Here is an 18,052-nt window from a genome sequence, read left to right on the forward strand (position 1 = left end):
AAAAAAAAAAAAAATCAGGGTTCTATAAATAAGGAGGATGGCTGATTGAGGAAATGGGAGCAGGGACTGGAGCCCCCAGGCTAACAGGTCCCAAACAGTGTCTGGGTGGCCTCACCTGGAAAGCTGTGGCAGGGAAGTTCAGTTACAATCCAGGAGACATTTGCCCCTCAGCAGGCAAGAAATATTAAGGATTCAGATCTCTTAGGAAAAGCATACACAAAGAAATAAGGGTCAAGGATGGCTGATTGAGGAAATGGGAGCAGGGACTGGAGCCCCCAGGCTAACAGGTCCCAAACAGTGTCTGGGTGGCCTCACCTGGAAAGCTGTGGCAGGGAAGTTCAGTTACAATCCAGGAGACATTTGCCCCTCAGCAGGCAAGAAATATTAAGGATTCAGATCTCTTAGGAAAAGCATACACAAAGAAATAAGGGTCATTAAAAACAGAGTGGGGAAGAGCAGGGAATTAATGCTAATTCTACTCCAGAAGGAGTTTGTTTTTAAGAAATCAGTCATTAGCAAGAGAGTAATAAAGATGGTGAAAGACCAGAAAACTACAGTTCCCTGACAAACAATTCCTATAGATTAAATTAAAATGTTAAAGCATAAGAGATGGTGGTTTCAACTCACCACGTTTTTGTAATCAATTTTGCTTTTAATCTACACTTAGTTTTTAAAAGTAGGTTGTAAATATTTGAAATGATTGGTATTAAATTTGAAATCATGATTTTTTTTAATGAGGAGCTAAGATAAACTGCTAACAGAAGTGATATAGTGTTAAGATATTTTGCTGTTTATTAATACCTCTCCTGCTTCTAAAAATGATGTGCAGTAACAAAATAAAATACACAGATTTGATACAATTGGAAAAAAACATCAAAGCAGAGTAAAAAGGCCAAATGAGAGGAGGAAAGAAGGAGGATAATTAAGCAGAAAACATGGGCTAAAGGAAGGAATTAAACAGAAAATGAGGGCAAGAAAATCCTTATAACCACAATAAAGTAAATGATACTGTAGTTTACATAAAACATTTACTATACTTTAAAATAATAAAACTTTTGAAAGTTTGCTCTCCTCATTCTCCATTTTTAAAGCTATTTCTTTGTCTGACAGTCACAAGTCAGAGCCAGTAGTTCAATGAGCAGGAAAAAAAATGTTGACTATCAGAACAGCTTCTCCAGAAGCTGGACGTGGCAGGGTGGCTGTACCCAATAAAGGGTCTAGGGCAGTGGCTCTAAGGACTTTTGTCCCCTAGAGAACATTTGGTAATGTCTGGAAACATTTTTGTTTGTTACAACTGAGGAGAGGGTACTGTTGTATTCTAGAGGGTAGAAAGCAAAGGCTGCTGCTAAATATCTTACAATGCACAGGACCCACCCCCAGTAAAGAATAATGCAGCCCAAAATATCAATGGGTCCAGCTTGAGAATCCTTGATCCAATGAATGGAGATGTAGAACTACTCCAAGGCACAAGCCCATTAACGTAAGTAGAATGACTTCTCTCTCCTTTGTCCAACAAATTCTCAATTTTCTTTCCTTGTCATTACCTTCACCACAATCAAAATGCATGCTTTCATATCTCATTTCTAGTTTACTGTCAGCTTCCAACTGGTCTCCTGGCTCACTTTAGTTCATGAACACACAGATTAATTATTTTTTTCTGACATTGTAGTTCACTCCCTCTCACCACAAGAATCGCAGTGGTTTCTATTTTGTCTACTGTGTCAAAGCTAAAGTTCTCTCCTAACCCCAGTCTCATCATCCATCAATGGCTAATTCTTTGCTTTTGTAATCTCACCTTAAATTCCTATAGCTCCTTTGCTCCAGCCAAGACATCAAGAAATCTTTCTTTCTTTCATCTACTTCACCTGGTTCAACCTGCCTCCTGGTTGTCTCTTGCTGCTTTGGTAAAAAATAATTCGTGAAAAACTACACTGTTTTTTAAATGCTTCTATTATGGATAAGGGGAACAATAATGGAATCTACTACAAAATTCATGAAATTAAAATAATTTTAATACACTATGTCAGACAGCTGTTTTCAACATTAAAGGCTGAAACAAACAAACAACAACAGCGAAACATTTTCAAGCAAAAATCATTATTTTTCAATTAATCATTGTTTTTCCATTTTCCAAGGAGTCTAATTAATGGAGATTTTCTTTCACAAAAATCTTGGTTTGGAAGCAAGGAAAATTAGGGAGATGTCAGTCACACCTTTTTATTTAAAATCTGGGGTTTCCTAATTGAAAAAAAGATACTTCAGAGGATTTTAAAAAACATATTAAACCCTATTGGCACGAAAAATAAAATTAAAATTAAATATGATAACTGAATTTATATTTTCCCAAAAAAAGTCCATTGCATAAGAGAGTTACTCTCTTATTTCAGATGATGCTAAGTCAATAACATTTCTAGTACAGAAATTGGAAATGTTTGGCCTGAATATATATATAAAAGAAACATGGGCACGATTTTAAAATATTTAAGTTGTTATACATAAAGAGGAATAAATAAACTTTCAAAGTTGCTCACAAGGAGAGAAGCAGGATAAGCAGGAGGTAGTTGCAAGGAGGGAGATTTGGGCTCATTATAAGGAAGAAGTCCTACAGCCACTGTGATTTTGATGGAGCTTTAGCAATGTCTCAAGACCATCACTTTGGTTAGGTAAGTGCACCCTGACCAAAAACTCATGGCCTTGGCTTCAGAATTCCCTCGATGTATTATGCACACTGCATACACCAGCCCCATGACTTCATATTCTCAGTTCTCGGATCTGATCTTCTGGATCGCAGCTTCTCTCAGCATCTGGGCAGCCACCAGCCTTACACATCACACATAGATGCAATTACGTTGCTTTTTTGTTCAAATGTAAGAGTCCCCTACTGTCTGTGAAACAAAGTTCTAACCCTTTACAATGATTTTCAAGGTCCTTCACAATCTGCTTACCACTATCAACCCACTGCCCCCTCCCACCCCCGCAGCTGGATAAGTAAAGATTTTGATGTAAAATAGGTCAAATTTTAAAAATTTGTTGTAACTTCTTTTTTTTGATAGAGTTTAAGGACTGACGTAGGGAAATGTTATAGATACAATGAAACCATGGTATAAAGGAATTTAACAGAGTCTCCTGTAAAATCTTTGTAGTCAAGTTAGAAAAATGTGAGCCAGAGAGTGGGGCATTTAGGAGGATCTATAACTAGAAAAGGGGCCATCACGTACTGGCTAATGGGTGATTGCCAGCCTAACGAGATTTCCAGTGGTGCAGCGCAGATTGTTGCCTCTTGAGCCGCATGGTTAAAAATAGGGAACTCATGTTCATCACATTTGTAGATTATGATGCTGAGAAGGAAAGCAAATATAGTGAATGGCAAGAACAGTGGACAAAAAGCTAGGAGGCCAGCACACTTGATGGAACAAAATAAGATGAAATGCAACCAATTCAAAAACCAAACTGCAAAAGCACAAGACGGGGTGACAGTGATATCATAGAACCATTTGTGGAAAAGGCATAAATATTTTATTCAACTGCAAGCTTAATATAAGTCAACATGTGACTCTCCAAAAAAGAAACTAATATGACCTTGGGGTGTATTAATAGACATACAGTAGCTATAATAAAGGAGATAAATGTTCCTCTGCCCTCTACAGCCCAAATGGCAAAGAAACTGGTGATACTTAGCCTGAAAAAAGAAGGTGAATTGATTGTTCTCTTTAAATATTTAAAGAGGTGTCATGTAGAAGCAGCCCTCAGATTCAACATACAATGGGTAAAATATATGAGGAGACAAATTTGGATTTTCTTCCTAACAGTAAAAATTGCCATGGGAGAGAATAAGGTCTCTATTACTAGAGTGGACCAGTTTTATACACGCTATAAGTCGGATTCAAGTCTTGGAGAGATGATCAGAATGAATTTAACTGTTAAGTATTTTGAACTCCAAGAATCTACTATTTGGAGTGACCCAGAAAGCTGGGGGTCAGTGGGTAAAGCTGTGATAACGGTAGACTGAGAAGGATGGGGATTAGTGAAGGAAAATTACTCAATTCTCAAAAATTATGAAATAAAACTCTTGCTGTCTATGAACAAAGTTTTATTAAAGATGAATTATACTTCCATACTCATTTGGTATAAAACCTACTAATAGAATTATAGGGAAAATTCTCTTTCTATTTTATGCTTTCAAAAGTTTCCTGTTCTTAAACCTGCTCTGCAAGATTTCTTTCTTAAATTATGTACAAGTAGATGTGGTATCCATTTTCCAGGAGCAGTTTTTCAACTGTAGTAAAAGTTTAACAATAAATTGTAAAATAAATCTGATCTTTAGAATTAAAATTTGTGGTTCTAAATTTATTTATTTTATTTGAATTTATTCGGCATTTCCCAGACATCCAGTAGAATAAACTTATCTGCCTGCACGCATGGGCCTCCTTTTCTGATATCAATGTCAAATCGTTTTGATCTGAGTGTTTTAGCTCCACTTTGGTGACAATCTAGACCTGGGTTCCAGTCCCAGGCACCCTGTCAGGGGTCCCATGCTCCCACCCCAGGCACGTGTGTGGGAGCAGGGCGATGCTCAGCGTGTACTCCGCTCCCCGCTGACCCAGTGGACTCCACTTACAAAACACAAGTTCAAAGGCAAAATTATTAATAATGTTCAAATGGCAACAGCAGAGCATTAAACCAAGCACAGGGCCCCTTCTGGGAGCAGAGTCCTATGTGACTGCACTTGGTGCATATCCATGAGATTGGCCCACTGGGGAGAGAAGTCTTGCAGTTGCTGGGAATTAAATGGGATGTGACAATGTCATGCTGTCATCTCGAGAGCACAATAAGAAGAGAGATTTCTTTCCTCTGCATTTTACTGTACTTGTTTCACAAAAATAGAGCTCTCAGCATTTTCTCTGATCTTGCAGTCCTAGAAGCTGAAATCTTAATTTATAGTTTTCCATGAGTGGCAAATTTGCATTTTTTTTTTTTAATTAATGTTTGAAACTTCTTTTCTTATTGCTCTCAGCATTTCTCTGATCTTGCAGTCCTAGAAGCTGAAATCTTAATTTATAGTTTTCCATGAGTGGCAAATTTGCATTTTTTTTAATTAATGTTTGAAACTTCTTTTCTTATTAAGATGAAATTCATTGGACCCGTGATGGCCTGCTAGCTCTTATCCACATGCAATCTCGTAGGCATTAGTTCTTTTGAGGAAAAAATAGTTCCTCCGTATTTCTCAGTTAATCAAAGCTATTTTTAAGTCATTTGACCAAGATGGAAGCTTGTCAGAGCTTTCACGGTAGCGTACTTTATTCTGCTCTCAAGTCTTGTACCTTGGGAAAGCACCTCCAATAAGTCTCTCACCAGCCTACCCAGCTCTGGGTCCCAAACCTTTCTGACCTTTATATATTCCCCTACACTGCTCATCCAAAGGTCACTCGCCACCCTGCTCTCTTCACTAACTGGAATAACAGTCATCCCAGATCCACCTTGTAACAGCCTTGGTATTGTGACATGGTTTCTTATTTCTGTGATCTAGTTTCTCACTTTTAAGAAACTCTCTCCTTTATTTCTTGTCACGGGCCTGAAAGTCTTGAGTTTTGAACTCTTCATTTGCGTTTAGTAAAAAAGGCATATTTATAAGTTACTGAGTATATATTTGTATCTAATTTCTCCTTTTTCTATCAAATTTGCCAGGTTTAATGCTGTTTACTCAATTTGTTATAAAACCATTTGTTTCTGAAATGTTTTCCCAAATCACATATATATATCAATATATGTATACACTCCATTTCAGTTCTCTATTACTGAACATTTTCCCCATGCTAGAATGCTACCTACACTTGGAGGCACTCAGCCAATAAGAATTGAGACATGTACTGCAAAAATCCTTACATCTGACTGTGTTAACTTGCTTTCCTACTGCTAGCATGTTCTGCATGGTGTCACTTTTCTTCAGTCTTTATTTTTGCCAATTATTTTGGGTCTGGTCAAGAGGTTTTATTCTTAATAGCTAACAAAATGTTTGAAAGTGATAGAGTTGGACTTGCCCCAAAGAAAGCAAGGAAAATATCATGCTGGATGCTATGTTTATACAAGTTGTAAGGCAGCTAACATTGCCTTCAAAGAAATAGATGTGAAACCATTGGCTGAAAATCAGCAGAAAACTCAGGGACTGGTGGAAATGTAGTGACATTAGAATGGCATTGTAACATCTCTGTAGCCTGGGATAACTGACCTGCTATTGTTTGAAAAACACCTAGAAGAAAACCTGGCCAGAAGCGTGTTATGGCCTTAAGGCATGTGAAGAGAATGGAAGAGGTACTGTCAATAAGAAATGCCAGAAATGCATGGTCTTGACAGCTGTGCTGTAACAACTTTTTGTGACATTGTTAGTGGTCCTATTTCCCAAAATACATCCTACTTGCCAAACACAGTGTGAGTATATCATACGATAGTACCTCTGTATAAAACTTGTCACTGTAAGAACTATTGCTATTTAATTTAACTTAATCCTAAAATAATTACTTGGCTAACATCATATTTAAGTTCATTTTCCATTTAACTTGTATTTTCAAGATCATCGTATATCTATAAGGTAATAGTTGGCAACATCATCACTATCCAAACCAAGCACCTATAATGTTTCAGGCACTGGAGAGACACAAAGTCAGCATATATTGCCTTATCACTGAAGGAGTTTACAGTATAGTTTGGGGAAAAGGAAAGTGTCAGTGAGCATATTTTGAGAACAAGGGCTACATGAATTCTGAAGATAGAGAGAATGCCCAAGTCATCAGGGAAAGATGTGCAGGGTAAGTGGGAGTTGGGTTGGATGTTAGCAAGAATTAAAATTCCATGAGGGAGAGAATGGTGGAGGTCCCAATGCAGAGGTGGGGAAGAAGGAACACAATGGGGTTTAGGAAGTAAAGAGTCTGCATTAACTGAAGGGCTCATATAGGGCAGGAGTGAGGATGATTGCATTACTCAGGAATTGCTTATTGCATGTGATAGAAATCCAACTTGAACTACTTTAATCAAAAAGGGGAAATCAGGATAGCAGAGTATCTTGCACAATTCAAGAACAGAAATTTGGCACTGAACCTGGGAACAACTGGAAATAAGGATTCGTGTTGTCTGTCTTCCTGCTCTTCTGGGCTCATGCTTTATCTTCTCTGGTAAGAAACATGAATGCTCACACCACCCCAGTGCCATACCTTACAGCCTCAGCAATTCAAAACGAGAGGGGGTGAAGGGGCTTTGCCCCCATTTCTAAATCTCTGAGAAGGACACCGACTGGCTAAGGTATAGGATCAGTTGATTAACATAGAGACTCCTTCAGGAAACCTAAGGATGAATGAGAGGGATGCAGGGTAATTTAGGAATAGATGTGGTTCTAAGAAAAGTGTTTGAGAAGGAAAATGGTTATACAGAAAACATACACGTGTTACATGTAGGAACAGTATCCATGGACATAAATATTCATGCTAAAAACTAAAATGGCACATTTTGTGTTTCTTAACTTGGAATTACAAATCCTTAAAACTTCACATCAAAATGCTAACCTGAAATAGAACTGATTCATTCCTGTTATTCTTCCCCCAAAATAGTTAATTTCACTTGCAATTATTAGAATGAAATATATTCATCTTAAGGACTTACTGCTGCTTTGTATTCTATGCAAGCATTTTACCACATCCACATTCCACCCCCTCTTTTCTGTCTTTGTTTAACTAAAGTAGCAGCACATAGAACTCTTTTACAATTAAGTTGCACTTTCTTCTAGTTGGAGTGAAATCTTTTTAATAATGATACCTGAGGGGAACTGAGCTAATCCTCAAAGTATAGATTAACTATATCAGAATTTTATGATGTATATTATGTTTTGAAGCTGAAGATTTTACCAATTTCATGTAACAAACCATATTATAAGGAATCATTAGTCTTCATTCAGAAAAGATTATGTAACAGCTTCTGACTTAAAAAGTAACTCTGACTATTTCAATGATATAATAAAAAAAATAGGCAAAAATCATGACTACTGAAGAAATGCACAACTTTAACACAGACAATGAAGGCACTGAAATCGTTACAAATTTTGCTTACCTTGTTCAGTCATCAATTAAAACAGAAACTGCAGCCAAAAACAAAAAAACAAAATAAAACAAACAAACAAAAACAAAAAAACAAAAAAACAAAACAAGAGAGGGCTGAGACTTGGAAGGACAATTAGAAAAGATCACCAAGAACAAAAATGTGTCATTGGAGGCCAAGGCTAAGATCATCCACACCCTTGTGGTCCCAATTATTATGTACGGATGTAAAAGCTGGACAGTGAAGAACGTTGATAGGAAAGAAAGAATGATTCATTTAAAATATGGTGTTGGAGGAGAGATCTAGATACCCTGAACCACCAGAAAGATGAACAAGTGAGTTCTAGTGCAAATTAAGCCTGAAATATCACTGGAGAAAAAAAAAAAGACAAAACAGAAGCTGTCCCATTACAGAAGGCTCTTTGGATTAAAACAAACAAATAAACAAAAACAATGCTGGGGAAAATAGAAGGCAGCAGAAAAAAAGGAAGACCAATATGAGATGAATGTGATTGATTCCATGAAAGAAGCCGCAGACAAGCATTTATAGGGGCTGAGCAGGGCTATTGAGAATAGGACATTGTGGATGTCACTCATTCATAGGGTTGCCAGGAGCTGGACCCAATTCAATGGCATGTAACACACATAGTGTAAAAGTGTAGTTAAAAGCATGATAGAAAAATTGGTATTTCTTTTATGGCATACTTGAAACTTTAAGAAATGTCAGTTCTACATCCAGTGTCCTTCTTGGAACAATTTTGCCATTTGTTTCCTGGAGCATTCCTCTTTGCCACACCCCAGTGCCTTCAACCCAAGTCTGTCCTACCATGTACCCCAAGACCAGGGCTCAGTTTCAACAGGAGCAGGAACCTTGCTGGATCCCCGCACCTAAAACAATGCCAGACCCATAGAAGGTATTCAGTAAATACTGAATAAATGAATTATATAAAGTGTTTGTATTCATAAACACAGAGTAAATATATCCCCAAAGTAAAAACAGCAAGGTTAAAATGAAGAGCAGTGAGAGAACTAAACATTCTATAAGTGCTTCCTTCCTTTAAAAATGTCCCTTCATATGCATGAAACAGAAAGCTATTCTTCACATACCAAAGATGAATACTTCCAACTCCTTTCATTCCAGTTCTGTTAGTGCTTGGGGATAAAGCTCAGTCTCTAAAGGACAAAGAAGTTTCTTGCTGAGGGTCGGCCAGATGGCTCAGGACACAGCTCTGAAGTCTATTCTGATTGTACAGTGTTTCCTTTGATGAATACCATGATTTCACCGCCTGGAAAAGTAATTCCTTCTATCAGAAGATATTGGCAACATTGTAGACCATAAAAATTATAAAAGGAAATGATAAGGGTGTCAGCAAGTTCAATCAGTAGGATGATATCAGCTTTTACTGGGTTCCCTGGAAAACCAGACAGCACATAGCATACTCTATGAATTAAATCTATCCAAGTCCAAACATCCAGTGTTACACAGCACACCACATGTCTTTCTGCTATGCTCAAGATGTTTTCCTAATTAACAGAAATGAAGAGCATATGGTAGCCGGGAGACGGAGAGCAAGCACCAGGAGTTTGGGGTACCTATGGGCAATCCAGGGAGAGATACGCAGTAGCAGATGTAAAAGGCTAAAGACCAGTAATGGTACAAATCATAGCTACCATGTATTAAACACTTGCTAGACAATGAGCTAAGAGAATCATCTACGTGACCTCGCTTAAGCCTTGCAACAATCCTGAGTATGCTCTACTTTAATTTCCATTTTGCAGATAAGGAAATAGAGGTTAAGATAGATTAAATAATTTGTTCACAACTAACAAATGGGAGAACTGGGCTCTGAGCCAATATCTTTCTGAATCCAGACTTTATACCCTTAATCCTCACATATGCTGCCTCATATAAGAGAGTCCTAAGCTCAGTCTCCTCTTTCTCTGACTCCCTGCACAAGCAAGTCATTGTCTCTTCATTCACATTCACTTTTACTGGACCTCAGCAGTAGCATCACTTCCTATCCCCACCATGCCATTGGACCTGTTCTTGCTGAATGTACCAGTGAGAATGTTTTGGGATGCACCTGGCAGAATATCCAACAGAAAGTAGACTAAATAAAGGGTTTTTGTTGTTTTGTTTTGTTTCACATAACAGGAAAGCCAAAAGCTTAGAAGGCCTAGTATGTGTTCACTAGCTCAATAATACTATCCTAGATGTAGCGTCTTTGTATCCTTCTGCCCTGCCCTTTTCAAGTGTTGGCTTTTATCCTCCAGTCTGTTGCCCCGTGATTGTATGACAGCAGTACTCCTGCACCCAACTGCACCCAAAGTGAGAAAGGAAGAGACAGGGACACTGCTTGTACATTTTTCTCTATATGTGGGGGAAGAAATCAGTCCCGTTTCCCATCATGACTCATTAGAAGTGTGTTTAAGTCATCCCTAGCTGCAAGGGATGCTAGGAACGCAAGTATCTGGCATTTTTATAGTTATAGTCTCAGTTGTAGATGTCAGACTCTTGGATTGAAAAACATGAAAGAAAGGAAGGACTATTAGTTCAGCAAAGAGAACACTCTACTACTTACCTGCTGATCCAGAGGATCTTTATCAGCCTTTGCTAGACTGGCCTTTTTTTATACATGACACTCTTGTCTGATTTCCTACTTAAACTCTTTCTTTCTGAGCCCAGGCTATTGCTTGTCTTGCCTTCTACCTCTTTAGTCACTCCTTCTCAGTTTCTCTCCCTGTATCTCTTCATCGAAGATGAAATAGGAACACTGGACTCATTCCAGATCACACAAATACCTCTAGGAACTAGACCAAACAGATGTGGAGGGAGTCATGAGTGTTAGGGATTGGGATAAACTGGAGAATACAAGTCTGTTAAAAAAAAATACACAAATTCACATTTTAAAAGCATTGAGCTAAGAAAAACTCCTCTGTAGGCTGAATCTATCCTGTGGACCTTCACTTTACACCATCTGAATGATTGCCAATGCTTCGGTTCTAACATTTCTGCATGAATTTATCAAAGTGAGTTAAATACTCATGGGAGCCCGTTAACACCCTAAGGTCACAGGTGACATGTACCTGCATTAGTCTGCTTGGGCCAATATAACAAGATACCACAGACTGGGTGGTTTAAACAATAAAAATTTATTTTCTCACAGTTTTGAGGACTAGAAGTCCAAGACCAAGGTGCCAGGAGGGTTCGTTTCTGGTGAAACCTCTCTTCCTGGCTTATGGATAGCCACCTTCTTACGTGTCTTCACGTGGCCTTTACGCTGTGCATGCGTGGAAGGAGAGAGAGAGTGAACTCTGGTGTATGTCCCTCTTGTTATAAGAGCACCAGACTTATAAGATTAGGGCCCCACCCTTATGACCTCATTTAACATTTATTATTTCCTCGTAGGCCTTATTCCAAATACAGTCACACTAGGGGTTAGAGTTTCAACGTAATTCAGTCCATTACAATGCCAGACACGGCTCACAGAACTGAACCTTCTCAAATAATATTGACAGGTGACACTGGACAGAGGAGAGTGGTGAGGACATACAAAGTCAGTCAGGTCAACAGAAGATGATGATATAGGTATCTTATATAGCACCTTAATGCTTATAAAACTAAAGGCTTTCTTCAGCTAACACAGCATTATAAGCAGGTAAAATGAATACCATCTACAAGATGTGATTAGAAGGTCACAGAGTAATATCTTCACTGAAAAAAAATATCTTTAACAATTCTATTTGAAATAGTTAGAAATTCATTCCTTTAGATTGTTGATTTTGTATTTTCAAGTCTTTTGTTATAATGCAAATACCTATGGGCAGACTCTTATATTTATATTTGTATCGGCTAATACCTTAATACGGTTAAGGGCAACAAATAGAAAAAAAAAGAGGCTATAGACAGAATATAAAAACCTGCATTGCAGTTGGTTCTAAACACACAAATACACATAAACACACACACATACGAGATTTTTGATATGCTACCTCCCGTAAGAATCATTTTATAAATTATAGGAAACTAAAATGGGCAATTTTTATTTTATAAACGAGACTATATATTGAAAATGGGATATCATATCTGCTGATCAGCCCATGGACCAAGGCTCCACACTATTCCATCACTTACTGTTGCTTGCTGGACTGTGAAGAACTGCAGGAACTATATTTAAGCTGCTTTCTATACCATTGCCATTCACCTTTTTGGACTTGAAAGTGCTATTTTCCTATTGACACTTGCATTATTTCATTTTGCATGCATCCAGTGATTACACATAAGCAACATATGCATTCTGCTTATATATTTTTTTAAAAACCAAACATATGAAAATGGTAAATAGAGTATAAAGTCTGCTCTTTTTTGCAAAATTATAATCATAGCCCATGTCATTAAAAGTTTAAATTGGTTTTGTAAAAAGATCAGTACAATAGGTCTGCAAATACTTTATAGATAACTCGCTTCTATAAAGGTATTTTCACTGTTTACTAGTGAAATGAGAAAAGCCAAGCTATTTATAAAAGGCCTTATGTCATGTACATACATTGTCTTTGAAATATTTGTGGTTTAGTTTATTGCTTGTAAGAGAAATTACATAATTTATTTAGTAAATACTACTGTAAACTGTAGTTTTATTGAAATATAATATTTTGTTCTCAAAAAAAAAAAATGCAACATTTCACATATAATCCAGATTCTTGTCTTCATTTGAAAAATCAGAGAATCTGGAAACATTGAGTCTACATTTTTTGATGGTAATAATCAGTCAGAGCTGAGTAGTGGCTACTCCTGTTAGACAGGGCATGCATTCTTTTATTTGTCACAGTCCTTACCCTTCCCTATTGTTGTCCCTATTACTAAGAGCAATGCCAGTTACTATTTACCACTGTGTTTTTACTGGAGTTTTTCTATAACCAAGAAATATTTCTTATATCTCCATTTAAGAGTGCAAAATAAAATATTAAATAGGTAGAGCATTTCCAAAATATGTGAAAAGCATATGGCAGAGACTTCCGGTGTTCACCAACATCTGTGTTCTTCTGCTTTCTCTGGGCCCTACATTTCCCAGCCTTTTGGACTTAAACCAAGGAATGTGAGCAAGTGACAGAGTCAGATAGGTTGAAAGATTTGGTGGAGGATTGGGGGACTGTGGAGCCACAGAGTGATAGCTGACTGGAACCCTGAATGACAGCATTGAACAGAGCCCCCTACTCTGTTCTGTAACATGAGTGAGAAATGTATGCTGTTAAGCCACTGAGATTTGAGAGTTGTTTGTTACAGCAGTTAGCTGTCTTAACTGCCTGAACTAAAACAGAATATCTACTTTTTGTGAAACTGAAAAATATCTTGCAAGTTTAATAAGTAACAAAATCTGTCCCCTACTGCTTCATTAATTTACATTACCCTTCAGGTCTCTATAGGCATCTCAACCCCAAAATAAGATAAGGGGTATAACTAATGGTTTGTCAATACTATTTATCTTTCAAAGAATTAACTCTTAGTTTTGTTAATCTTTTCTACTGTTTTCCTGTTCTCTATTTCACATTTCTGCTCTAATCATTATTTCCATCCATCTATTAACTTTGGGCTTAGGTTTCCTTCTTTTTCTAGTTCCTTGAGAACTAGAAAGTTAGGTTCTAGTTAGGTTGTTGATTTGAGATGTTTCAATTTTCTTGATGTATGAAGATAAGGTGTGGATGAAGAAAGATAGGTTATAATAAGGGCAACTCAAACAAGATGGGCTGAGGGAGTCAAGACATGTATAAATGGGTTGCAAGATGTGTGCCTGGAGAGGGTAGGGACACAGACAAAGTCTATTTGACAATTTTTCTTAGGGCTGGTCCTGGCTGCTTCCTTGTATTCTCCTCCTCAACTCAATGACCGCTCCCTCCTACAATACACACTCCCTTTCATTTATATTCAATCTAGTCATATCATTTATACTTTTTATGTGTTAATCTTGAAATAGCCTTTGGATATCGGAGTTGTTTTATATACTCTGTGTCAAAATGAAATGATGGATTTAAGATTTATGGCATAGCCATTAAGGATGCTAGATTCCCTACCTAAAGAGAGTCTCTATTTGGGAGAAAATGATAAAAAAAGCAGGAATTTCGATTGGTTTGAATTAGGCTTTTGGAAACAGAACACAGACTCACTCAGGCTAAGTTAAGGGAAGTGGGTTAATTATAAAAAGAAACAAAAATAGAGACCTCATGGGAATCCGAGAGCAGAGGACAAGAAAATTCCACAAAGATAGGAGTTGCTTTTGGGAGAAGTTCTAGGGACTTTTGCAGCAAAGTCCACATGTCTTTCCTTTAATGGTATTGCCATCAAAGGGACTCAATTACTCTTTATACCTCTTGTTTGTTTTAATAGAGATTTTTTTCAGCTTTATAGAAATGTAATTGACATATAACGTTGTATAGGTTTAAGGTATACAATTTGTTGATTTGATAAACTTACATATTGAAAAATGATTACCACCATAGCATTAGCTAACACCTCCATCACATTGCATAATTACTATTTCTTTGTTGGTACAGATTCTTAATTCTCTTCCATTACTAATTTGCTTCCTCAGCATCTATCCATAATTTTCTACCTCAAAACTTCAACTTACTTGTTAATTCTTTCTTCTTTTAACTTCTTTTTGTTCATAGCTCCTTTTCTATCTCACGACATTATGTGAATTTTAGCTTCCACTCAACTGCACCACCAGCTTCTACTATTACTTGTCTATGTCTAGCCCAGTCACTGCAGAAGAGTGGAGGGCAGGAAATGTGGTACTGACAATGGCCTGGAGCAGAAGGACTCAAAAAATAAGAGAGAATTTGCAGTCCAAGCAAGCACCAGGATTGCCATTACCAAGCTATTAAATATCAATGGATAAGCTTCACAGGTCTATGGCATGTAGTTTGATCAGTATTTATGTGGAAGCTTATATGAATAGGCAAGTCAGGATGTATGAATTCTTCTGTAAATAATTACAAACATTGGCCACAGTTAAATGTGTGAGAATATCTAGCTGTCCCTTGCAGAGCTCAGCATCTGAAATGAATTTCACAGTACACTCACCTTTTCCTACCTTCATCTACCAACCCTGCCTGCTATGTACATATTCAGCAATTTTTTAAATATAGGTAACTTTTAACACTTTTTTGATAACGTAATATATGCAAATAGAAATTTTCAAATCCTACACAAAGATACTCAAAGATTCAATAAACATTAAGTCTCCCGGACAATTGACCCCAGCTACCTACTCCCTTTCTGTAAAGATAACCATTGTGCTTCCATGATTTTTATACAAATGGATTCATATTTAAATGAGCAATGGTAGCCTTAAAGGGAAAATAGGGAAGAAAGGCAATACTACCTAATTTGCTTGGACCATTGTGGGGGGTTTATGGACCTTGAAGAACAGGATCCTGTTTTCCCTCCTATGGGCCCTAATGAGTCTCACTGTCCAGCTAGAAACTTCAGAAGGGAAATTCCGCAGCACATACCTGAGTACCCCACCATATCCCAGCAAAGGCTCAGGTAACACCTATGAGACTATCTCCAAAACATGTGTGGATTGGTGAGTTAACGCCAGCTGGTTCCTCTTTCAAAGAAATATCAGATCTTATGGCAAAAACTGTCCCATTGTATAAGACTGTTGCAGGAAGAAAATCTGTGCATTCAGTAGTGCACCCACAGAAGCTCAGCCTGATAGATAAGAATCCACCTAGACTTTTTGTTCTCCCACCATGATTTATATACTCCAGTAAACTGTTTTCTCTCCAAATAACAAATGTTGAAGTTCTCAGTAAAAAACAGATTTGAATGCTTCAGGAAATCCCATAAACCTTTGTTGATGCAAGTAATGTCTCTCTCTACTCCCATGACACAAAAATCTCTGGAATTACTAATGGCCATCTAAAACCACTACGAGAATCTTGTCTAAGGTTCTTGCCTCCACACAACCTCTCTCTTATCTTGAGTCCAGGTAATACATTTCTGTTTGCTTCCCCTATACTCAATTCCCAGTTCTGCATTGCCCTGCAAGAGGAAGCTAGTCTTTCTTTGCTCCCCAAATAGCAAAGATGTAGTTAGCCCTCTAGAACCAGACACCCTAAAACTTCTTAATGATGATCTAGGACAGGGGTTCTCAAATTATAGCCCATAGGCCAAATCTGGTTGTGTAAATAACACTTTATTGGGACACAGCCTCACTCATTTGTTTACATATTGTCTGTGGCTGCTTTTGTGCTACAATAGCAGCATCGAGCAGTTGAAACAGACACTGTATGGCTCACGAAGCCTAAAATATTTACCATCTGGTCTTTTATAAAAAAGTTTTTTGATCCATGGTCTAGGAGGTTAGATAGGGTACTCCATGATAAGCGTGCTTTCAGCAAAATACATGACCTGACAGACAGTGGTCTTGACATAAGAATATTTAACACTTTCCTAATCTACAGTCTAGAATTACCCAGGTTCCAGTTGGTTCATAGATTCAACAATGACCTTGGAGATCCAGGATCTTTACCTTCTTTCACTCTGCCATCCTCAGCAGGTTGACCTACTATTTCAGAGATTCCAGATGGCTACGACAGCTACAAACACCTTCATAGGACAGCATCCAAAAAAGGAAAGCACAAGGCAAAGGAGACTTTTTCTTATGAAATTCTTTCTTTTTTTTTTTTTTTTAACATGAAAGCAAAGCTTTCCCAGGAAACTTTGGTAGGAATTGGGTTGCGTGCATAGCCTGGACGGATCACAAACGGAATTAATATTGCCATGATGAGGTTGGAGCTATGGTTGTCATGCCTGATTGCATATTAAAATTACCTGCAGAGTAACCAGCAAATTAGAAAACACCAACATCTGTGCCCCATCTCAGATTAATTATGTTGGAATCTCTGAGATGATTCCCAGTAGTGGTGTTTTTCTTTAACACTTAAGAAGATTCTACTAGGTTACGAGGAATGAGAATCACTTTTTAGACTAATTATGATTTATTTCCTGGAGTTGAGCATGTTTCCATATGAACAAAAACAGAGTTCATTCGGGAAAAAGACAAAATGGCTGATAGCTTTTGGGTAGATATCCAATGGTGTTTGCTACACTCATGTACATGGACACTGAAGTAATTAGGTTAGCTTATAAAACTAAGAGGGAAGAGACTGTGAGCAAGAATCCACCCAGAGCCCTCAATGAATGAGGAGGAGTACCCAGAAAGTTTTTTGTCAACAACTCTAAGAAGAGTAGAGGGTCATGAACTTCAGTGGGGGAGGAACATGCATATGAGATCACAGGAGATAAAGAAGGTCAAGGAAGGCAAGGCAAATAGGAAAGGAAGGAATGCTGAGAGTATAATTAGTTCAGTGTGGGGCATAATGAGGGTAAAGTGTCTGCGATATTTCAAGGTCAAGGTATCTAAAAAGACCTATCAATCCAGATTTCAAAAAAATAAAGTTCTCTACAGAAATTTTTTGAGAACGATAGGGGGTCTACTAACAACTTCCCTGAGGAATAGGTATGAATTGAGTATTTGCCCAAAAAAACCCTACCTACGAGGATGGTGGAAGTCATGAGTCTGGGTGAGGTTGTTCTGTGAGATGTGTGAAGTACAGAGAAAGGTAAAGATCTGGGCCCTTGGACACAATGAACATAAATCAGTCTGCTGCCAACGGTTTAAATAGACCATAGCTATAAAAAATTATCCTGAACTTCTGTTAAAGACAATAGAAGTTTGAATGTTCTAGTTCACATATTTTAAGCTTTGATGGTAAAATGAAATCACACTTTTTTCAGTTAAAAAATAATACAATTACTAGGACAAACCCAAGTCATCTAATTACAGAACCCTTGGATTGATTCCTCACTTAATCCAAAAACTGATTTGCACATGACTGGTAACCACAGAATCTGAGTGACCTTTTGGTCTCCAATGAAACACTCTGGGAAAACTGTTTTCCCT

The 18,052-nt window shown here is 37.6% G+C and overlaps 1 protein-coding gene across 2 annotated transcripts in view; it reads right to left on the reverse strand.

Moving 5' to 3' along the window:
• NREP (neuronal regeneration related protein) overlaps positions 1 to 18,052 on the reverse strand; it is a 305,011-nt gene that overhangs the window by 178,221 nt on the left and 108,738 nt on the right. The window contains exon 2 of one of the 2 annotated variants that reach the window (XM_015590430.2): positions 9,189 to 9,367. The exons of the other annotated variant lie outside the window; for it this stretch is intronic. The gene's annotated coding sequence lies outside the window, so the exon portion shown is untranslated. The remainder of the gene's footprint in view (positions 1 to 9,188; positions 9,368 to 18,052) is intronic. 2 annotated transcript variants of the gene reach the window in all.

The sequence above is a fragment of the Pteropus alecto genome, unplaced genomic scaffold (assembly GCF_000325575.1).
Source record: "Pteropus alecto unplaced genomic scaffold, ASM32557v1 scaffold20, whole genome shotgun sequence".
Classification (NCBI taxonomy): Eukaryota; Metazoa; Chordata; class Mammalia; order Chiroptera; family Pteropodidae; genus Pteropus; species Pteropus alecto.